The sequence below is a fragment of the Poecilia reticulata genome, linkage group LG6 (assembly GCF_000633615.1).
Source record: "Poecilia reticulata strain Guanapo linkage group LG6, Guppy_female_1.0+MT, whole genome shotgun sequence".
In the NCBI taxonomy this organism is placed as follows: Eukaryota; Metazoa; Chordata; class Actinopteri; order Cyprinodontiformes; family Poeciliidae; genus Poecilia; species Poecilia reticulata.
Genome location: NC_024336.1, coordinates 18,174,855 through 18,183,880, shown reverse-complemented (window position 1 = coordinate 18,183,880; position 9,026 = coordinate 18,174,855). Strand labels below are relative to the sequence as shown.

The following is a 9,026-nucleotide window of genomic DNA, read 5'->3' as shown; positions in this document are numbered from 1 at the left end:
TTTTTCTTACAAATGACCTAAGTGGAAAATAGAAAATTCTTTTTAAACCTGCTATCAAAGTTGGTGCAAAACATTCCCCCAGGATGTACAAAAATGATGCATTATTAATACAAACCATCACACGGCAGGCAGCTCAATTTCTCACCCTGCTGTTTCCGTGTTGGAAATGGAGCAAAATGACTGAGGTACCAAACATGGAAGATATATCAGGAAAATAGCAAAACAACAGGTCTGTCCAGAAGACATCATTAAAGGAATCTATTTGATGGATGTCTCTGATGTGAAGAGCAGATTTTTTTTACCAGTAAACGACAGATAAATAAACAGATAACAGGCTTCATCAACTTGTGTTTTTTTTTAAGCAAGATCTAAAGGACAATTGTCTCCTTTAGATCTCCTTTAGTACAAACTAAGTACACGCTTGCTGTCTGGTTAGGATTTCAGCGGCAATTTAACAGGTGGGGGCTGCCAATCAAACGTACATTATTAATACATACAAAGCAGGAGTTTGCTTTTCTGGAGATGTCTGTCCAGGGTTGTCTGCGAAAACAATCCAAGGCGATGAGAGAACAAGGATAACCTTGGAGAAGCAACTGCTGGTGCTTGTCAAATTTAGGAAAAGTCCAGCAGTTTATAGTGAGAAACATTTAAGACAAGTGCCAATGTTCCCATGAGTGGATGTCCAAGGCAAATCTTATATTCAAGTTCAGTTTACTTAATCCGTACCCACTGGGAGATTTGGTCTGCAGTTGTGAGCCATCAATCCTCACATACACACCCAACACAACAAATAAAGACTGACCTTGAATGGACGTGGCCTGCTATGTGTGAGTATTTTGTATTAAATATTGTAGGTTTCAGTAAAGGTGGGATTAATCGTGCCATTTAACAAAATGATCAAGAACAGGGCCATGGCTCTCGTTATGCTAAAAAGACCATGCAATGCTCCTAAAAAAATGAATAAAAACCAAGCGCTTCATCTGCAAGCCTCATTTAGCATGTTCGCATTGGCACAATTAGGAAAAGACTGAACAAGTTGCATATAGAAATCCTCTTCTCTCTAAAATAAAGATGGCAGAGTGGTGTAAGTCTGCAAAGTCACATCTGAATTAGTCACAAGCCTTCTGGAAGAATATCCTTTGGACAAATTAAAGTTGAGATGTTTGGCTCGACCGCACAGCACAATGTTTGGAAAAACCAAACCGCTCAAGAATAGTGGTGTTATTTTTTTGTTTTTGTTTTTTTGCTTTGAAAAGTGTTCATGAAATAAATAAGTCTTACCTAAGGTGAAACACTGAGTCAATCAAGAATGAATCAAAATGCATTTTGATTATTATTTTACTAAGGAATTAAGCAAATACGAGCAATGACTCCTCTGGCTAGTCCAGAGAAGTAAAGAAAAAATGAAGGTACATCGCTTTTAATATCCACCAGCCCTCTTACAAAGATTGAAGCAAAAGGGAGGATCCCACCACTTTCAGTTTACTTCACAACTCTGGTATTTGCACCTGCAGACTGTGACCCTGGATGGTTCAAATCCAGTTCAGAAATACCCTTTATTATGTGTTTACAGCAAGCTGCCTCCAACTTTGTAGCTAAAATTGATTGATTGATTGATTGATTGATTGATTGATTGATTGATTGATTGATTGATTGATTGATTGATTGATTGATTGATTGATTGATTGATTGAAATAAAACAAAGTTTGACATAACAAAAGCATGCAGTAATTATGTCAAGTTTGCACATTTGTGAATAACAAAATATTGTGGAGTCAAATCTGTCCAAACAAACCAGGAATATTTACAGCAGAATGGTCATAAAAAAAGAACTAAGRTGTAGTAATGTTGGGAGGGAACAATTATAGAGATTTGCATAAAATAATGTGAGCTAAACCAATGAGGTGAAGAAGGGTGGGCCAAAATGTTTTCACATTGTGAGAGGTTGATAAAGTCGGAGAAAAGAAATGGATCAAGTTATTGATTGTAATGATCTTCAAACTATTTTTACATTTGTTCACAGGACTGTATTGAGAATCACGGAAACCTTCAGTTCACAAATTTGTGTGTTGTTCACTAGAGTGGACACCCTTACCTGTTTACCTGTAAACAAACTGATGGTGCAATTCCATTGGTTTATATTACCAAACCATCATCTGACAAAGTAATTCTTGTCTGTTTTCTGGAAACAAATTGATTTAATTCAACTTCACTTAGCAGAACCAGCTAAAGGAAAAACTTTTTTTTTTTTAAGCTGAAAATAAATTATTCTGAAGAATTGTTTCTTATCATAGTCCACTGGACAATATTGTGATCTTTTGCTTTTGTGAGCACAGATGCACTGCTTGTTCTTGAGAGGATATTACTGAGCTCATTCTTGCACAAAGAGCAGTATTTCTCAGAAGCATGCTAATTGGCAAATTTGCATAAATCGAGATAAAAACATTTAGCACGAGAAGATATTGTGGAATTAAAGTTATGGTTTAGTGAAACGTATCTTTCAATCAGTCTGTTAAAAGCAAGCTTTAGATCAGGCGTATCATTTAATTGTTTTATGGTTCCATTTACCGAACATAAAAGACGGAAAATGAAATCAGTAAGTTGATCCAAACTAATGAGAAAGTAGCAAATGTTGAACCTCACAAATGCTTCTGCTGGTGTCACCACTTTAAACATTTTATTAAATGAGTCAGACTTGACAAGAGACCAAACTTATTGTTTTGGGTTATATAAAGCAAACAGTAAAAATAAAATATGTTTGCTTAACTTCACAAGAATTATGGAGGTTGTGTAAAATCGCTATGGAGATGTTGAAGGTAAGTAGATATAATGATGCAGTAAAAAAGGTCTCTTAGCAACTTTTTGTCCTCAACCAATCTGACTGAGCAGCACTTTCCATTAAGTTTGTGGAAACTTGATTATTCTACTGCTTATGTCAAGAAACTACATCAAGGACACAAAAACTTGTTTTATTTAAAGTTGCCGGTTCAGAGTGAAGGAAAACTTTTTTTTTTCCTGACATTGGCCTTATCTCACTTAATGCTGACCACATTCATCCCATGTAGCTTTAATACTGCACTGCTCTGTTTTCTCAGGGGCTGGATGGGCCCAGACTGATAACTAACTCTGTTCTGATTTGACAGCTTTTTCACAGATCCATTCTGAAATTAATCCCTTAAAACCATACAAGTCGTATATAAAGATAGGGTCAAATTCAGAGTTTATTTAAGATTTCTATACATCAACTGGTTTCGAACTAGAGCATCTGGAAAAAACACAAAATTAAATAAATTAAAATGTCAACAAAATTATGTTAAAAGATTTATGAAACCATCATTATGAGAATGTCGGATTCTTTGGGTTACATCCAGCAAAGCAGTAGTTATTTATATCAACATTTATTATTCTTGGTTAAAGCAAATATTTGTGCCATTTTACTTGTTTATTTTAACTACATTTTTTTTATATTCCCTCTCCTCTTCATATCTTTTTTTTCTTATTTGGCCTAGCTCTTTTTCGTTTGCTGTGCAATGGCACCACCTGGTGGTTCAAGTAGGGATTGCTTTACCTGGTTTCATGCCGGTTTAGTAGCGCACCGTCTGCAAGCCACAATCATCTAATCTTTTGACCAATGGACCTTATCCAACCTGTGATGTCCAACCTGATAGAGTTCTTTAATCTCATGATATTTTAAGGGTTTTTTTGTAGGGAGAAAAAACAACCAGACAAAAACTGCTGCTTTTTAATATGTGCAAACAAATGTCAGGGGGTTTTCAGTCCCAGTTTATAATAAACTACTATAAGGTGGATTTTCTGTTTACCTCAAAAATAAACTTTTGATGTTAAAAAATATATATATCTTTGCTTTCATCAACCTATAAAACATTGTTCATCATTTCTCTACAGTCCAGTCCGTTTGGAAAATTGTAACCTTTCATAATACAATTCAGTTGATTTATATAACACTAATTTACAATAAGTAATCTCAAGACAATTTACAAAAAAGTAATTTCCATTCTACTTAACAGTGCAGCAATTTAAATTAATTAAGTCAGTAAAAAAAATAAGTTATCCAAGTTAAAAATGCAGATTGCATCATGTCATTAACTTGTTATTGACTTGACTTGTTTATATGCTCGTCCCCACCCCTGTTCAAATTACTTTTACCCTGTAACGACTGATTTTATCCATATTTTCAGGGGAACATTGTTTATTACTGGACACAACTGGAGTTCCATAAAGTCTCGTAGTAAAAGTCACAGTAAGAGACAATCAGAACACCTCATGTTGAACCGATCCTCCCCACAACCATCCTCCAACGTTTGTTTATCATGTCAAAAAACATCAGCGTATAAGTCAGAGACAAAAGCTGTAGATAATTTTAAAGGTAACAAAACAATTTACCATGTTGGAGCAACTCTTGGAGTGTGGTTGTGCAGTGTCAAAAAAACCCCCAAAAAATAAAACAAACTTTCAACTTTGGGGAAAGCTGAAAGATAAATATAAGCAGTAGCCTTACCTGGGCCTGTTCAGTCCCTGTCACATATTCTTAAGAAATAAATTTACAGATGAACTTTTACTGAAATATATCACACTAGCAAGTGTTACAGGAAAACAAATCTATAAGTTTCAAATGTACTTTAACCAGCTTTTACTATTTTGGAGAAAGCATGAAGCACTGAGAAGATCAGTGTTAATTCAACAACAGGAAAAAGACTGAAGCAAAGTAGCATTCACAATGATGCGAGAACAAATTCTGGAAAGGCAGTGATGTTAGAGTTTGTCTTTCACTTTAACTGCAGAAAGCTAAAAGTAAAATTTGAATAGCCTCTTGTAGGTCGGTTTACTACCTGTCACATATTCTTAATAAATACATTTACAAATGAGGAGCATTTACTGAAATGTATCACACTAGTAAGTGTTACAGAAAAGTATAAGAGTTTAAAATTCAAGCGATTGTTTCCGGAACGGATGAAGGAAATTACAAACTCATAGTCAGCACTGAGTAGTCGTGCTACCATAAATATTGCAGTAAAACAGTTAAACTACCGTGTATGAACTCTGGTTCTCTTTGGGGCTGGTGTGTCTTCTGATTGTTAATAAGATCTGAAAGAACAATAGGCATATATTTAAGTTTTTCATTTTTAATAGGATTAAATTATTTTAGAATTAGGGTTACAGAGAAAAGGTATGACAAAAAACAGACTTACCACTTATAATCCCTGATTCTGAGAAATGATCTGCATCCTCAGAGTATGCACCTAAACAAACAAACAAACATTATTATTAAACATGATGCATATCTACACATATATATAAATTGAGACAGAGATTTTTAGTATTTTTCTTTACTTATGGTCAAAAAACGTGAAGAGATCCTGAGAACCGAAAATTGTAGACCCCTTCAAAATTAACCTGTTTGCCTGGAAAACCGGACATATTTCAGAATAATGCTGGTTTAAAGATGAAGCAAAATCAAAAGTTTACAACTCCTGTTGTACCAGAGATGGGGGAAGTTCTGCGGAGTTGAGATCTTGCCGAGATTATGCATTCTTTTAAAGAGGACCATAAGGCAGTGAATCTGTTGTTTTTTTCAGGATTGCCTGATGTATCCTGAGACAGGCATCACCAGCTGCAGGGTCAGAGGTCAGCCCCTCTTGCCTAGCTATAGGATATCTTATGTCCTGTTAAAGAGTATGATTTTTCCTTCTGAAGGATTGCCTGACGTATCCCGAGGCGGGCATCACCGGCTGCAGGGTCAGAGGTCAGATGCTCTAAGTTTTCTCATGTCCTGTGACGTGAAACCTGGTTGGGACTGATTGAGATCTTTCCAGGACACACAGAAACAGGTCACAGAAACCTGGCGGCAACAAGTAATCTTGTATTATGATATAATGTTGATTAAAACTTATATAATCTTTATTGTAACAGAAATCTAGAAGCAACAAGTAATCTTGTATTATAATTTAATAATAATTTAAACTTATGTAATCCTTGGTTTAAATGCACTGTTAATTAATGTTATGAGTTATGTGATTTTGGTTGGAAAGTAATAATGGAAAAATCATAAATGGATCAAAAGTAATAGCTACAAGTTAAATGGAAATGTCTTATACTGTGTCGCAACCAGAGGCTGAGTGGGAGGAAGAACTGTGAGTACGGAAGAAACAGGAAGTGGTGTTGTGAAACATGATAGGTAATTTCCTAGAACCTACATAAAAGAACCACAGACAACGTATATGAATCTTAAAGCTTTTGCAAAAGAGAAGACTCTATCAACTGCTCCTCTGAGCCGTTCACAGAGCGTTCTGAAAATCTTTGGGTACAGCTTGTCTTTTATTATCAAACTTCAAAGAAGGAGGATAGGCAAGATAAACAGCAGAGGAAAAACACCAGAGGTCATAAAACATCGTACCCAAACACAACAAAGGTCGTAAAACAATTTACCTAAACAACTAACAACCCAGTTCCAGATGCGACATCTGACCTACGGTCTGAGCCCGGTTCAAATCTCGGTCAAACTGTTTCACATGAAGATGAACAGACAGTTGTGACCCCCAGGTTAGTTCATACACACACTATAGAAGAGAACACTTTAAACTGACTTACATTAGACTGAATATGAACTAAAGTAACAACAAAATGATAATGCCAAAAATCTCTATCAAAACACATAGAGGACCAGATGTTGAGTACAGATAAGAACTTCAGCAAGAGTATTTCAGAGAAAGAGGAAGTTCAAGAATCGAGTAAGGAAAAGGTCAGCGGTTAACCGAAGGCGCTTGACGTCAAGGAAAATTGTGCAAAGAGGATTGTGTAGGCCGCTGAGGCGTACACAACCGAAATGCAGAAGGTATAGAGGATTGTGCAAACTACTGAGGTGTGCGCAACCAAAATACAGAGAGTATAAAAATACATGAGGAAGAAGAATCGGGGTTCTTTGTTCCGCAGTGTTCGAGTCAAGACCACACGAAAATGCAGGATCAGATAAGGGCTACGCTTTGATACTCCGGGAAGGTGAAGAGTTCGCACTGCTCGAGAAGGGAACAAGATCCTTTTATCCACAGCCCGGGTTCTGATTTGACAACCGCCCTACACTCAACCCAAAAATATCTTGACAATGCTGTAGTAGACGTGGGGGATAGACAAAGATCGCATATGGATAAAGAACTGAGCACATGGAGCATATTCACCAGTTTTACTTTGGATCTATTCTAAAAAGGATTCTGCCAAGCCAAGACAGGACTCAGACCATGAATATTAAAGTTTCTGCTGCCAAGACCAACTCAGCATCTGGGGTCGAGTGGTACTGCATTCCAAAGCCTCTCTTATAGTTCAGTGACACAGTATAGGGACTGGAGGGAAGTGTGATTACTGAATTTCTTACATATATTAATCTCTTAATTTTTGATTGAAGAAGCTGTATGTCATTTTCCCCTGCTAAAGCTGGCTAATAAAATATTTAAGTCTAATTGATGCTGTGTACAGTTAAATTAATTGAGTCAATTGAAAATTAATTATTCTGGTTAATGTAAAATCAATATTCATGATCCTAGTAATTAGGGGGCTTCAGACGTTTCTTTGGTGTTGGTAAAATAATGACCTTGGGATTCGTGCCGAGTCTCCAGATTTATCTCTAGACTGTAACAAGTGCACGTTATTAATAGAGAAAGAGCTACCGTTAGCAGAAGTGGTTTCTGAAATCAGGCAACTGCGGGCTACTCAGAATACTGTTTCATTAACTGTAAAATGTCATAGCTTCTGGATCTGAAGGTAGTTAGAGTCTAGACGCATCTTTCTCACTCCCAGCTTAAACAGAATGTCCTCTATATTCTCATCTGTAGTAATACTCAGGAGTTAGAGGCTTTTCGGACCCGTTAGGTGGAGAGCTGGTCAGTAGTCAGTCTGCTGGAGTCTGAGAGGAGTGTGGCTGGGGTCGATATCATTGGCCACCACATGTGTGGCTGACTATTGCGTAATTATTTTAGCCTTCTGGGTACTTGATGTTAACGGTAGCTCCTTCCCTAAAATAACGGCACTTGTTAACGGCTAGATTGGATTTAGTGACTCAGACTCGAGAAGCAGAGCAGAACTGTCCGTTATCCTTCTAACGTGCAGAATCTTTGTCTTTAGATGACCTCTGTCTCTTCTCCAAGTCTGCTGCAGTAGAGTGTAGAACGTTGGGTAGAGGCAGAGGAGTCGGTCGGATCAGAAACCAGGGTCGGGGCTGATGGAACTTGTCCCTTCTTGGCGGCGTGAAGTCTTGAGCTTCCCTTGGTCCCGGGGTGCGGTCCTCTGCTGGTCTTCAGCCTGCTTCCTCTTGTTGGCTCCTCTTCTGCRYCGCGGAYGAAGAACGTCTTTCCTCCCCTATCCTCTGGTTTTTATACCCTCTCAACCCAGGGCTGTCTACGGGGCAGGGCTACGTGACTTTAGAGCTGTCCCACTGTCTGTGGAAAGTCCCAACCTTCCCCAACCATCAGCTCCCTCATGACTCATTGCAGCAACTCTCTTCGGTACTTCCCTTTTTCTCATGACTCATTGCAGCAACTCTCTTCGGTACTTCCCTTTTTCCACTGGCCCTCTGTAATTCATCATAAAGCATAATCAATTTTCCACTGGCCATCTGTTTCTGGCCATCTGTTTCCCCAGCAACCCCGCCCTGCTCAGTGTACTCATTACAACACAGTTGTTTTCTCACAATCTTAAGTCTCTCTTCTTCCCGTCATTGTAATTCATCACAAAACATAATCAATGTGTTTCTTTATCAACTTATCACTTCAGTATGATTCTTCCTCACTCATTATTTGTAATGATCATTACACAATAATCAAGCTTACTATTAACTCAAAGGTAGAAACCTAAATTTCTCTAATGTATTATAACATTCTATCTAATCAAAAAGATAAAAAAGACAGAACATATATGTTGATTATACATTACAGACGTTCTTACTTTTACAGATGTATTATATTTTATACTTGTTTCCCTTAATCATCATTAAATCAATATACAAGATTTGCTGTTAT

The 9,026-nt window shown here is 37.3% G+C and overlaps 1 long non-coding RNA gene across 1 annotated transcript; it reads right to left on the bottom strand.

The window, feature by feature from the left end:
* Nucleotides 1-4,634: 4,634 nt before the first annotated feature.
* Nucleotides 4,635-5,290, bottom strand: LOC103466194 (uncharacterized). The gene is made up of 2 exons (XR_533928.1): nt 5,211-5,290; nt 4,635-5,106 (listed from the first exon to the last, which is right to left on the bottom strand). It is a non-coding gene; the product is annotated as an uncharacterized LOC103466194 (long non-coding RNA).
* Nucleotides 5,291-9,026: the final 3,736 nt, after the last annotated feature.